The sequence below is a fragment of the Calonectris borealis genome, chromosome Z (assembly GCF_964195595.1).
Source record: "Calonectris borealis chromosome Z, bCalBor7.hap1.2, whole genome shotgun sequence".
NCBI classification, from domain to species: Eukaryota; Metazoa; Chordata; class Aves; order Procellariiformes; family Procellariidae; genus Calonectris; species Calonectris borealis.
Genome location: NC_134352.1, coordinates 36,912,237 through 36,926,611, shown reverse-complemented (window position 1 = coordinate 36,926,611; position 14,375 = coordinate 36,912,237). Strand labels below are relative to the sequence as shown.

The window sequence follows — 14,375 nt, the reverse complement described above, 5'->3', positions numbered from 1 at the left end:
CCTCTAATGCTTTCAGTCATTGTGATCTTTATGTAGACCCTTGAGAGCTCTCAGGCCAGAGGCAATCTCTGTTCCAATTTATATTTCCTTGCATCTGATGGTGATGGTGGTGTGTACTACAGGAAAAGGCAACAAAATAATTTGTTGTATAGCATACGCAGTCTGTTTTTACATTTTCTCGCCTTTTAGGCAGGATGTATCGTATCTTAAATGCGCAAATTTTTAGTTAATCTTGCAAAACTTCAGTATTCCTTCCAGGTTACATCTTAGGTAAGTGATAGATAAGAATGTAAATACAACTTGTTTTGGTAAAGAAAGAAAGAAAACTAGTGTTATGATTTATAAATAGAACTATTCTTAATCTGAGTTTTTACATGTCAAAAGGTGAAAAAATATGAATGGGAATGCTTTCAGAATTTGCAAACAGGGCTAATCTGGCCATATATCCTGGATAATTCTCCATCTTTGGGACCTGTATGGAAATTTCTGTCATGCAAGTCAATTAGCAGCAGCCTCCAAAGGAATAAAAAAGAACAGAAAAACAACCAACCATGCCCTCTACAAGACTGTAGGCAGGAGTCATGTGTATGTGTCCATCTGATCTGCAAAGTGAATATCTAGGGTAACGGAGTCCTTCAGGACTGCAGATAAAAACTGTGATAGCACTTTGGGATCTGCAGTTGTTATCTTCAAGTCTAGGGAAGCTTTAGACACTTATGGGGGGGTAAGTAGGTATAAGTCTTTGGTATGGCTCAGCCATTGCACGAACAGATATTCTGAATTCTGTTTATTATTTGGTGTATCGTGAATATGGTATAAGAAGATTTTGTGCGTAATGCAATAGTTGGTGTGAGATAGACTTAGGAAAGCAATGAATGTGAGAGGGGTTAAATCATTCCTTGCTTACGTACAGACAAGAGAAGTGGGAAGAGGTTTGTCATTGAACTGTAGCCCAAATGTCAGGTGTGGAAGGTAGGTTTCACAGAACATTCTCCTGGTGTATTAAGTAGAGATTTGCAGTTCATACTAAAAAGGAATTATGACTTCATGATGGGATACAGAAATGTGTCAGAGGTACTGTAGAGGTGGATATTGCTTTTGGTACTTGAGCTGAGTTTGTGTAGAGATCTCTTTTATTGTGAATAGCTGTGCTATACTGGGATGCTGGTTGTGTCTTGAATACCTTGTTTTTCCAAAATATGTTTCTTGTATTTGCTCTGTCTCTATAAGATTTCTCCATTAAATAATTGTGAGTATGTATGTATTTTCAAGTTCATCTTAACAACAGAATAAGTTTCATCCTTCGCTGTTTTCCAAACCAGCTTGAGTGCTGATGTTTCAGATTGTTAGTCAACTATCAAACCATGCTTCATTTTTATTTTATAAAATGTAGATTGTTCCAGAAAAATACTTTAAGTATGATTTCTAAATGTAATAGTTTGTTCTGTAACAAAACGCATGTTAGAACTGCAGATTGATATCAAAGTCAAATTTGTTCTAAGAAGCCTCCTACCAACTTAGGCACTCTCCTGTGAATTGAGTAATTTTATGCACATGTAAAATAGGATTGCTTCTGTGTGTAAAGTTAATCCAGTGAAGAATCCCTTAAACTATGATAGCACTCAAGAAAATTATACCTAAGCATAACTTGAAATGACTATCACTTATAATTCATGAAAGGTCACTCAAAAATATGCTCTTATTCAGAAACAGAAAAATAGAGAAAAAATAAAGTAAGATCTGGCTGTTGCCTGCTTGAAAAATCTGCTTTCTTTGAGGTTTTTTTACCTGTCTCATATCTGTGTGAACTGCCTTTTACTCCTGAAGTCTGCATAACATTAGAAACATCTCTGCATCTTACCTAGCATTGACAAGAAATAGTTTTCTGAGCTTTTTAGTATTTCATCTCAGCTGGAGGACCCAGAGCTCTCCTTTTGTGCTTTCAGAACAATTCAGAGATACAAAAGTGCATCCCTCTCTGCTATGCTGTGCACCAGTCCTTACCAACTACTCTTTTCAATTTAGTCCTTCCATATTTTTTAGCCCTGTACTGAACTATGCATAAAACTAACAGGAAAGCCTCCAGTAGAAACATATTATTAATAAGTAAATGCTGACCATAATCTTGGACTTGCAGAAATTTGAAAAAACAATACACCTGAATTTGTGTAAGTCTTGGGACTAGTTGTCATCTTCTCTATCCTTGCATTATTCCTGTAAACGGATCTTGCTTTTGAAAGGGAGAGGGCTTGGCTTTTAGAGAAGAGTATGTGTAAAAAGTACTGCTTGGATTGGGCAGCCTTTTGGATCCACTTTCAGATGTATTGTGAATGGGAAAAGTGATTTTGTAACGGTCAAGGAAGCAGAAAATCAGGATCCTGTTTAAAAGAACATGTTTAAAAGAACATGTTTATTCACATGTGAAAATAACTTTGACTGGATAAAAATACTGTATATTTTCATCTTTGTTTACCATGTCACTTTAAAGCTGGGCTTAGAGAAAGGTGGAGAAGTTCTGGTCTAGCAGAACCTTTGCTGCTCCTGGGCCTCCAGCTTCACACTTTTTTTTTGGTGAGAGATTATCAGACTGGTAATGCAGTGTCTATCCTGCCACTTTCTTTCTCCTCAGCTTCCAACATCTTTTCTTGTCACCTGCTTTGGGAGTGCTCTGAGTCCTATCCTGCATAGGTGTAAGAAGCATAGAATAGGAATGCAGAGACACTGAGGTTGAAAGGCACCTCTGGAGATCGTTTACTACAACGTTCCAGCACAAGGAAAGGCTCCCTCAGCCTCACCTTCTATGAAGGATGCTCCAGTCCCCCAACACTTTTGTGGCCCTGCACTGGACTCACTCCAGTATTTCCATGTCTCTCATGTACTGGGAAGCCCAGAACTGGACCCAGCACTACAGACGTATCTCACAAGTTCAGAGAAGAGAGGAGGGATCACTTGCTTGACCTGGTGGCAAAGCTTTTCCTAGTGCAGCCCAGGAAGCTGCTGCCCTTCTTTGCCAGAAGGGTGCATTGCTGACTCATGTTCAACTCACTCACTAGGCCCCAGAGATCCTTCTCTGCAGAGCTGCTTTCCAACTGGCCACCCCCCAGCATATACTGGTGCCTGTGGTTATTCCTGCTGAGGGGATGGCCAGCGTGTTGAACTTCATGAGGTTTCTGTTTGCCCATTTCTCCAGCTTGTAAAGTCCCTCTGAATGGCAGCAGACATCTGGTATATTAACTATTCCTCCCAGTTTTGTATCACCTGCAAACTTGCCGAGAGTGCACTCAGTCCCATCATTAATGATAAGTTTAAACAGCGTTGGTCCCAGCATCAACGCCTGGGGTACACTACTGACAACTGGCCTTCAGCTGGACTTTGTGACTGTTATCACAGCCCGTTGAGCCTGGCAGTTCTGGCAGTTTTCAATCCACCTCACTGTCCACTTATCTAGTCTGTACTTCATCAGTTTGTCTAGGAGGGTGTGATGGGAGACAGTGTAGAAAGCCCTGCTAAAGTTAAGATCAAACAACCTTTCCTGCTCTCCTGTCATGCATCAGGCCACTCATCTCATCATAGAAGGCTATCAGGTTGTTCAGGAATGATTTCCCCTTCATAAATCCATGCTGACTACTCCCAGTACCTTCTTGTCCTTTATATGTTTGGATTTTTTTGTCCCATCACCTTCCCAGGAGTAAAGGTGAAGCTAATCAGCGTGTTGTTCCCCAGATCCTCCTCCTTCCTCTTCTTGTCGCTAGACATTAGCTTTCTTTCAGTCTTAGGAACACCCTTTGCCCCTCTAATTGCTGTGATCTTTCAAAGATGATTGAGAGTCTCACAATGGCATTGGCCAGTTCCCTCAGCATCCATTGGTGCATCCTATCAGGTCCCATGGATTTGTGTATGTCCAGGTTGTTGAAATGTTCCCTAGCCTGGTCCTCCTCTACAAGGGGTAAGTTTTCTTGCTCTGTACTTTCCCACTGGACTCCTCACAACCTGCACAAGAAGCCACAAGGTAGTAAAACAGCTCAGTCACTTTGAGACCAGCCTGAGGAAAATTCTGGGTGGGGTATGTGGCTGGCCATGGTACGAGGACTATCTGCATATCTCATCTTGAAAGAGGGTCACGTGTGTTGCTTCTCCATAGCTAATGACAACGTGGTGGGCATGGCTGTGTGTGGGTGTACACCCAGCACGTAATCAGGAATGCTAGTATTTTGGTTACATCATTGCTCATGCGATTTGGTGAAGATATTAGGGAATGTGACTATCCTTCCTGACATCATAAACGGTAATGTCTGCACTGGAAAAAGGATGCCACCTCTTGATGTGGACAATAAAAGTCTCGTCAATACATTGTTTCCAGTACTAGAGTTTGTTTTTTTTTTTTTTTAGTCTTCCACTATGAGTGAAATGCAACAATACTGGGTTTGTCTCTGCTGCAGAAAATTAATTTTTGTGTTTGTCGTGGTTTAACCCCAGCCAGCAAAAATAAACTCCATGCAGCCGCTCGATCACCCCCCCCTCCGGTGGGATGGGGGAGAGAATCGGGAGGGCACAAGTAGGAAAGCTCCCGGGTTGAGATAAAAACAGTTTAATAATTGAAATAAAACTAAGTAGAACAGTAATAATAACAGTGAGAACAACAACAATAACAGCATACACAAAGCAGGCAATGCACAACGCAACCGCTCACCGACCGCCGACCGCCGGGAGCCCCCCCCCCCCCCCCGGTTTTTATAGTGAGCATGATGTCACATGGTATAGAATACCCCATTGGCCAGCTGGTCCACCACCCCGGCTGTGCTCCCCCCTCCCGGTGCAAGCATCACCCAGCAACAGCCAGAGCATCAATGGGCCATCAACGCTCCTTTCACACCGAACCCAAAACACAGCACACCCCCCAAGCTACTGGGAAGAAAGTTAACCCTGTCCCAGCCGGAACCAGGACAGTGTTGCTGTTGTTTGTAAGTGTACAAAAGGTCCTTAGAAAAAGAGCAGGAGAAAAATCTTAGAAGTATGCTTGGGAGATTTACGTATTAGGAAAAAGTATTTTATAGGACCTCAATTTTGAGCAACATTGTTCCCAGCAGCATCCATTTCATATGACTTCTGTGTTGTCTGTTTCTCTGGACCGAATCAGCATTTTCCTCACAGGTGAGAAATCTGGCACAGAGTTGACCACCCGGAGATTACAAGGACGCTGCGTTGGCAAAAGGACCACCCAAATACTGACATTCCAGTATTTGCTGACATCAGTGGTAAGAAACTTCAGTGGCATGCGCTCAGAAATCATGCTAAGGACATGAATCCTTCAGGAGAAGGGGGAGGGCTCATAGTTGATAGAAGAAATGTGGTAAAAATACATGACCATTGACTAACGTATGGAACACAATGCGTTTTAATACTGTATACATGTGGATGAATGAATGAAATGGAAGCCAGGACAGCGCACAGAGGTTGTACATCAGAAAGCTGTCAGTTCATGTGCTTCTAAAGGCACTGTGAGAAGCTGACAAAATAAGTGAGTTCTTTGCAGAATAGTCATATACTGCAAAATGGAGACTGCTGCTATGGTAGCACAGGCACAGACTGAAAGGGGCTGCTTCCTGCCTGAAGTGCACTTTGTTGGTTTAGAGCGCAACACATTTGATTCGTTCAAGAATTCAGCATGTTTTTCTGTTCAGCCCCCCTACCTCTGTGTTTTAGAGGTTTCCACCTCTAGTTACTCTGATGTGGGTTCTCATCCCTTTGAGGTTAATGGGGTCAGCTGTCTGTACGGTAGAAGACTGAGACTTTGAAACGATAAAGCCAGATCAGTGTGGATGGATGAGCACAATGAAAATTTGTCACCGAAATTTTATCATTGCTGCTAAGTAATAGTAAATGTATGTCTCTTAAGCTTCTGCAGTAAATTTAGCCATTTAATTTACTCCCAGAAACATGGGGCTACTTAACAGCAGAGTTCTCCTTCCCTTCCTCTCTGTGAATGCCTCTTTGTATTATGTATAAAACTTTAAAAAAAGTTTTACGATATCCCTGCTGCTAAAGATTGTGAAATGCCTAGGTCTGAGATCTTTTAACTGAGAGGTGATTTGGTCATTAAAACCTTTACTGAAAACAAGTGTTTCCTGGCACTTACCAGAATTAGATATTCTGCAGGACATGGACAATTATTTCCTGTATCAGCATCCTGCTAATTGCAGTGACTGTTTGGGGTGTAAGTGTTTTTGAGGATTTGGACTTTAAATATTTCCCAGCTGAAAGCCTTGTGGTGTTAAGGGAGGAACCCCTGTGCCCAAGTGGTACTGAGTTTCCACAGGGTGTTTATGTGAAAACTGTGTGGTATTTTTGCAGTTTTGATCATGACTGGTCATGACTTCATATTGTGACAGACAATATGAAGATAAAGAAGTAAATTATGAAGGTTCACTTTATTCTTCCCTGCATTAGTGACTTGTCTGCACTGAGAATATTCCTAAGATGGTTTTTCCTGTGAAATTTCCTTAGTTGTCCTGTCTTGGGGCATCGTGGCTGCCTTTCGGACTCCTTTTTCCTCTAGGACGAGTGCTGGTGGCAGTCAGCACAGAGCATGGCACAGACCTAGACCTGTGTTCACAGTGTAAAACTACTTTAAAAATAGTCTAATTACACACTGTTGTTTTTGAAATACACGTCACAGGGCCAGTCCCTTTCAGCCGTTAGCAGATACCAGTAAGTCTTTCTAGCCTGTAGCACTTGCAGTAGCTGCAGACTCTCTGGTCTCTGTGGGAATGCACTCCCAGAGCTCTCAGCTCTGGATTTCGCTCCTCTTTGCTACCAAATATGGTTACATTTGTTTATGCCAGACTTAGAAGCACGCACACAGATGTTTGTGGTTTCCTTGGGTTTCCTCTTTCCTGTAAGTCAAGATGAGGACTTCAGTGCCTCTGAAAACTTACGTAACATAGGTAGAAAATAGACATAGCTTTATATTTGACTGGCCTGGTTTATGCCAGCATCTATCCTTCTTTGTTGTGGAGTCAGCCAGAGAACTGTTTTGGCTCCAGCACTGACCTGAACAGAAGAATCAAAACCTTTGTCTACATTGGTGGAAGGCAGTTCGTTACTTTGGTTATTAATACTGAACACATGCCATGCACTGTGTGAGAATGGCAATGAAAGTCAGGCAGAATACCTTTTGGTATCTGATGCAAATTAAGATTATGGGCTGCAGTCCTGCATCTACCTAACCAAATGTGGGTGCAGAATGCAGGACAACTGGTTGAAGTGTTTGGTTCGCAGAGCCAAATTTTCTTTCCATTATCAGCCTCCTTTCAGGCATAAAATTAGGCATTAGATAACGTACAATGAGAGTGGCCCTAATTCTGTGTTTCCTTAGCAATAGGAGTCCATTACTTTATAAATCTTTTTTTTTTTAATCACTTGAGTTTTATTTCCATATTCTCATTTTCCCCTTTCTCATACTTATCTTTACAGCTTCCTGATTTTCTTTCACAGATTCTTACTGGTGCTGCTATAATTTAGGCATCTTGTAGTATTCCAACAGATGCTATTTTGGAGGTATCCAGACTTATCTACCCAGAGCTGGAGTTTAGCTTCTTGGGATCATAATTTTAGTTGTTGTATTTGAATTACAGAAAGTGTTTGAAGACTCCAGTTGAATTATGACCCTATTGTCCAAAGCAGCCTGTGTACTTATCCTAAGGGACAGATCAAAAAAGCAGAGATTGATTTTGTTCATTTATCATTTTCTTTATATAAGCTGGTGTGGTACATACAGGCAGGCAGGAAAGATGTTTGAGAATACTGAATTATTAGAAAGGAGCTAACAAGTTCCAGTTTCCTTCATATCTCTTATACTTTGGTTAAATTTCTGTCTCTTGTAGGCTGCTAGATAATTACATTGTCTTGAGATTGTTGAACACAGACCATTCATATATGTATTGCAATAAGCAAGTACAGATTCATGGATCAATATCTTTATCAACGATCTGGACGAGGGGATCGAGTGCTCCCTCAGTAAGTTTGCAGACGACACCAAGCTGGGCGGGAGTGTTGATCTGCTGGAGGGTAGGAAGGCTCTGCAGAGGGACCTGGACAGGCTGGATCGATGGGCCGAGGCCAACTGTATAAGGTTCAACAAGGCCAAGTGCTGGGTCCTGCACTTTGGCCACAACAACCCCAGGCAACGCTACAGGCTTGGGGAAGAGTGGCTGGAAAGCTGCCCAGAGGAGAAGGACCTGGGGGTGCTGATTGACAGCCGGCTGAACATGAGCCAGCAGTGTGCCCAGGTGGCCAAGAAGGCCAATGGCATCCTGGCCTGTATTAGAAATAGTGTGGCCAGCAGGACTAGGGAGGTGATCATGCCCCTGTACTCGGCACTGGTGAGGCCGCACCTTGAATACTGTGTTCAGTTCTGGGCCCCTCACTACAAGAAGGACATGGAGGTGCTGGAGCGTGTCCAGAGGAGGGCAATGAAGCTGGTGAAGGGCCGGGAGCACAAGTCTTATGAGGAGCAGCTGAGGGAACTGGGACTGTTTAGCCTGGAGAAGAGGAGCCTGAGGGGAGACCTCATCGTGCTCTACAACTACCTGAAAGGAGGTTGTAGCGAGGTGGGTGTTGGTCTCTTCTGCCAAGTAACTAGCGATAGGACGAGAGGAAATGGCCTCAAGTTGCGCCAAAGGAGGTTTAGATTGGACATTAGGAGAAATTTCTTTCCTGAAAGAGTGGTCAGGCCTTGGAACAGGCTGCCCAGGGAAGTGGTGGAGTCACCATCCCTGGAAGTATTTAAAAGACGTGTAGATGAGACCCTTAGGGACATGGTGTAGTGGGCATGGTGTGTTGGGTTGACGGTTGGACACGATGATCTTAGAGGTCTTTTCCAACCTTAATGATTCGATGATTCTATGATTCTATGATATTTTGGCTTTTGCATGTGCTGAGATTCTTATTAATTCCATTACTTGAAATCATTTGTCGTGAAGGTGTTTCCTTAGCCACTAAGAACTGTATCAAGATAGTCATCCTGTTAAGGGAACTAGTGTTAAGTAGCATGCAGCAATGTCAAATGAAGAAGTACAGCTCCTGTATCTTTCTTTTTTTCAGAAATCTTTTTTTGTTTTGGGTTGTAAGTGGTTTTGATAAGTCATTAGTCAATGCTTGACCTTATCTATCTGAGGTCTGCGAATATATCTCAGAAGGACGATACAGAACATATAGCATGATAGATAGTGTGGAGCTACTCAGCTTTGTGCCATGTATTAGTTTTACTTTTTTCTCTTAGATAATATGAGAAATAGAACCTGAAAGCCATTTTATGGTCTTCTTACCAATTTGTATTGCCATTTCTGGTAAAATTTTATAGCCATGGTACACTTCTTCCAGTCAATGTATTGGATAACTCTGATAACTCTGATGCTATTTTTAATAATACTAAAATTTACCTCTGACTTTTTTCCTTACTTGAAACTTTTCATATGGTTAATTACTTTTGCTGTTTTGCCAGAACAAAATACAGCATCACAGAATCACAGAATCACAGTGTGGTTGAGGTTGGAAGGGACCTCTGGAGGTCATCTGGTCCAATGCCCCTGCTCCAGCAGGGACACCTAGAGCATGCTGCCCAAGACCATGTCCAGATGGCTTTTGAAGATCTCCAAGGATGGAGACTCCACCACTGCTCTGGGCAACTTGTTCCCATACTGAGTCACCCTCGCAGTAAAAAATTGTTTCCTGATGTTGAGGGTGAACCTCCCATGTTTCAGTTTGTGCCCACTGCCTCTGGTCCTGTCACTGGGCACCACTGGAAAGAGTCTGGCTCTATCTTCTAAACACCCTCCCTTCAGATGTGTGTACAATATGATGACATTCCCCCCGAGCCTTCTTTTCTCCAGCCTGAGCAATCCCAGCTCTCTCAGCCTTTCCTCCTAGGAGAGATGCTCCAGTCCTTTCATCATCTTAGTGACTGTTTGCTGGACTCTATCCAGTACCTCCATCTCTTTTTTGTACTGGGGAGCCCAGAACTGGGCACAGTACTCCAAGTGTGGCCTCACCAGTGCTGAATAGAGGGGAAGGATCACCTCCTTCGATCTGCTGGCAACACTCCTCCTCATGCAGCCCAGGGTACCATTAGCCTTCTTTGCCACCATAGCACAGTGCTGACCTATGTTCAACTTGATGTCCACCAGGACTCCCAATAATGTAACGTTACAAATAGTGTTATTTCATTTAGGCTCCTATCAGATATACAAGTGTATGGAAAGAAATAATTCACATACAAATTTCCTATGGTATCTTAGTCTGTGTTTGTAAGCATAAGTAGCAGCCTCGTTGACTGGCTGAGGCACTGAACTGTTGCCATTCTTTGTAGTTGAAATCACCCAGTCTTCCACTGGAGGCTCCTGGCTTCTTGAGAGTGAGCCGAGGATTTACCCCTGCAGCAATGAAAGTGGCTATGGAGATACTGAAAACACTCTGTTCTGACCAGAGATGAGCCTCAGCTCTGCGAAAGGTTGGATTCAAACCCAAATCTGGTTTAAATTCCTGTCTTTCAGCTCTAGAGTGTGTCATATGAACGAATACTGAAACAAGCTGTATCATGGCTTTCTGGTCAACCACTGCAATCTACAGACTACCTGGTGCATTCCTATATACATTGCATATCCTATAGGAGAAGCAGCGGATTCCTTATGGCACTTCTACACTGATATATAGTAATAGTGGGAGCATTTTCCATTTCTGTGACTCTAAAAGCAGATGCTTTGGCTCCTACAGAGGTACTTTGAAGAAGAGGGCTCTGAATGTCTTCTAAAAAGCCTGCAGGTTATTCCGTATCGTCTTTCTGATTTTTGGCAGAACAAAATAGTCTTTTCAAAATTTGTAGTTCTAGCTCTGCAGAGCAATGTCATAACAGAAATCAACATTTTTGCATATTGAAGGTCCATTGCTTCTTCAGGACTGCATCATGGATCTTTTTGGCATGTGTAAGTGATAGGAGTTTTTGACATTTTCTCCTGTTATGCGAGAAATGGGAAATTATTCTTTCACATTTGATTTTTAAAAAAATGACAATTGTGTGAGGTTTCTTAGAGCTTTGAAAACCTGAATCTAGAATATGAGGAGAGTCACACATGTATGATAATCCATTTCTGTTGTTTATACAAGGATTTTACCTCCAAATCACATTTATAACCAAAAAAAGAGAAGACACTGGAATATTTTTTAAACTTGCATATATTTTTTATATACAGATCCACAGACTTGAAATTTTAAAATTCCACTAGCTGAATAACACTATGTTCCTATGAAGAGTTACAACCCACATGTGTGCCTACAGGACATCTGAAGTTTTCTATGTCCAGGACTGCATTAATATATTAAGTCTTTAAATATCTGTATGTACATATATACATAAGTCTGTATATATATATACACATATAAATATGCCACATTGTCATTTATTCTTCTTGGGCTAAACTGCACCTAAGACTTCAAAGACAGCAAGCTATAGAGCTGTAGAGAACAAGTTACGCCTGCATTGATGTCCTATTTACCACAGATGCACTGCAGAAGGTACAAGAGTATGTTCCTTCCTACACCTCCTGAGAAAGCATCCATTTGCTAAAGCATCTCTAAACAATGCTCCCAAATTCATGGACTCTTACTAGAACTTCCTCTGCTTGATACTGCTTCCATTTCTATTTGGGTGCTGGGCTCCTTGTTGCTGTGGGGTAAGCATGCTGAGTGGACCACAGTGCTGCTTGTAAAAGAAGCCTGGCTGAGTACTGGCTTTTATCTTTGATCTCAGATGAAGGCTTTCCAGGTGTGGTTCAGCAGGTAGCTGACTGCCCCTCCTGCTCGCTTTAAATTTTAAAAGTGTATTATCTCCCACAATGATTTCTTTGTCTTTCGTTTTCAACAGAGTCTCTTTACAAGAGAAGAAAAGCTTGGATGGAGCTGGAAAATGAGGACATCTTTTCCCCGGGGTGGTGTGTATTTTCACCTTTGTGAGACACTGCTCCATTCGTTCCAGCACAACATTTCATAATAAAAACATCCGATGCACTATGTGAAGCCTGCTTTTGTTCTGCAGCAGCAAACTCCTTTGTTGGGTATAAAGGTATAAAGATATCAAGTGCACATAAACATCACGAAGTGCATCACAGCACTGTTTGGACGTAGTGCCTTGTTCCTGAAAGCATATAACGTCTTGGATGTAAAACCTTGTTCCTATTCACCTGTGTGAGCATGTGTCACGAATGGGTGGTTTTAAGGCCGCGTAAAGAATCACTGGCAAGGTATTGGCAAAGGGTGATTTTAATAGAAATTTATAGAAATGTGACTTAACAGAATTTGATGGCAAGGTTCACTCTATTACTTATTACACAGATTAAGTTACACAGGGGAAAATCGTATTAGAATTGTGTTGGAATGATTTGTACAGAGATTAGGGGTAAAAGGGTTAAAGGGTAAAAAGGTAAAAAGGTAAAAGGGGGACCCTCCCATTGAGTCACGAGGTTCAGAAGAGATCCAGCTGGACCCAATCTTAGTCTCAGACTTCGACAACGGTTTATGTCTAATACAGAAAGGGATAGGAAGGCCCTCCTGTTGGGTCAAGAGGTTCAGAGTAGACCCCTTTGTTTTCTAAGCTCCTTCTCAAAAAGCAGCCTAGGTGTGGCTGGATCTACCCTTAGTCTCAGACCTGGGTAACGGTTTATGATTAAAGGGTTAAGGGTTTTAGCAGCAACTTAGAGTTTTACAATGCTTAAACATTGATCAATTTGACAGCTGCACAAAGAATTAGTCAAGTTGCTACAAATACTACAAAGATTAAAACAACTTAACTACAGGTTATACTTGTTAGTATCTTTATAGATAAGCGTGCAAAAAGATCTAGATCAATCAATACATATATAACTACAGATTATAACTGCACGGATAAGTGCGCAAAAAGATCTAGATCAATCAATACATATATATATATATGCATATGGATATGGTACCAAAGCTAAACGAAAGGCCTAGAGTTAGTTAATTTATAAAGGTATACCTGTTAAAAATTCCCCTTGAGTACCGTGAAATACTCACGTTAAATGCTTTGGCATTTCCCAATGGGCTAAGAGTTGAGCACCGAGGAGCGTCTCAGCCCAGAATCTCGGGAATCCTCCGAGTATCGCAAATTCGAGTTTGCGGACTCTGAGAGGCGTCCCACCCAGAGGGAGATTCTGGATATAGCCCGCTGCAGTCCAGGAGACCTCAAAGAGTCTCACTCGGTACCGCTGTTTATAGGTTTGCAAGATGATTGGCTTTAGTCATCAGTAAATTTCCATTTTGGCTACTATCCGAGGTGGTCCAGAGTAGTAATTATGGTATTGTTTCACAGTAACAATGATATTGTTCCACGTGAACTATGATCCAGGTAGGGAAAGCTTCAGAGCTGTCAGAGATGACGAATTATCTCTTGTTTCTGTTCCCTACCTTGATCATGTAGCTGGTGTCCCTGGTACGATCAGTGTTGTTCCCCACCTCAGCCATGCAAGAGTGTTTGGTAGGGCCAAGGGACGCTTAACCGCCCCCGCCCGGCTCGTACACAATGGCTAAAGCTTAACAGAAGGTTCTGAGATCGTATCGTAGCCCAGAGGAAAAGAGGGGGGAGGAGTGCACCACCACAGCATGGCACCGTGCCCAAACTAATGGGTTAGGGAAAAAACTATGCTACAGCAGTTATCCTGTATTGGCCTCTGAAGCCAGTGTGGTTTTTACTCACTCTGTCATCTATGCTTCGCTCCACAGTGTGAGGCAGACATGACTTATATGATTCTCTTGTTTTTGGAGGCTTCTAGCTAGAACTGTTCTTCTACTTATTGAGGAGAAATCAGTAATTTGACATCTTAAAGGTGCAGAAACCTTGTTTTTTTATTTCTGCCTGTCTCTCATGCTATTGCAGTAAGATCATAATATGTTGCAGTCGTCTTTCACTCTGCCTTTGTGGTGCCTTGAACACCGAAGTACTCCAGAGCACATCAGATTCACACTCAATTTCCCAGCTGAGGTCTTAGACCCAAATGAGGCAAAATGCTGTATATTTTCAAGTTTATTAGAAACCCAAATCTAAATGATAGCTTTGAAGGATGGAACCTCATGAGCTAGTCCCAAAAAACAGAGAATCCTCCTGAGTTCATGATAGAACAGTTTTAAATGGACTACTAGAATATTACAATGTGTAACATCAATGTTTTCTGATACGCAATGAGTAAACATTTCTAATATTTTTGTTCTAGCACCTTGCCTCCCATCAGGAGATTTAATGGCGTATGCCAAATGCTAAGACTACAGCAATTCTGTAAGACCTATTTAAGCATCAGTATTCCTGCATGAAG

The 14,375-nt window shown here is 42.0% G+C and overlaps 1 long non-coding RNA gene across 1 annotated transcript; it reads left to right on the top strand.

Moving 5' to 3' along the window:
* Positions 1–4,891: 4,891 nt before the first annotated feature.
* LOC142075949 (uncharacterized) lies at positions 4,892–10,434 on the top strand. The gene is made up of 3 exons (XR_012671062.1): positions 4,892–4,961; positions 5,152–5,255; positions 10,367–10,434. It is a non-coding gene; the product is annotated as an uncharacterized LOC142075949 (long non-coding RNA).
* The last annotated feature ends 3,941 nt before the right edge of the window (positions 10,435–14,375 follow it).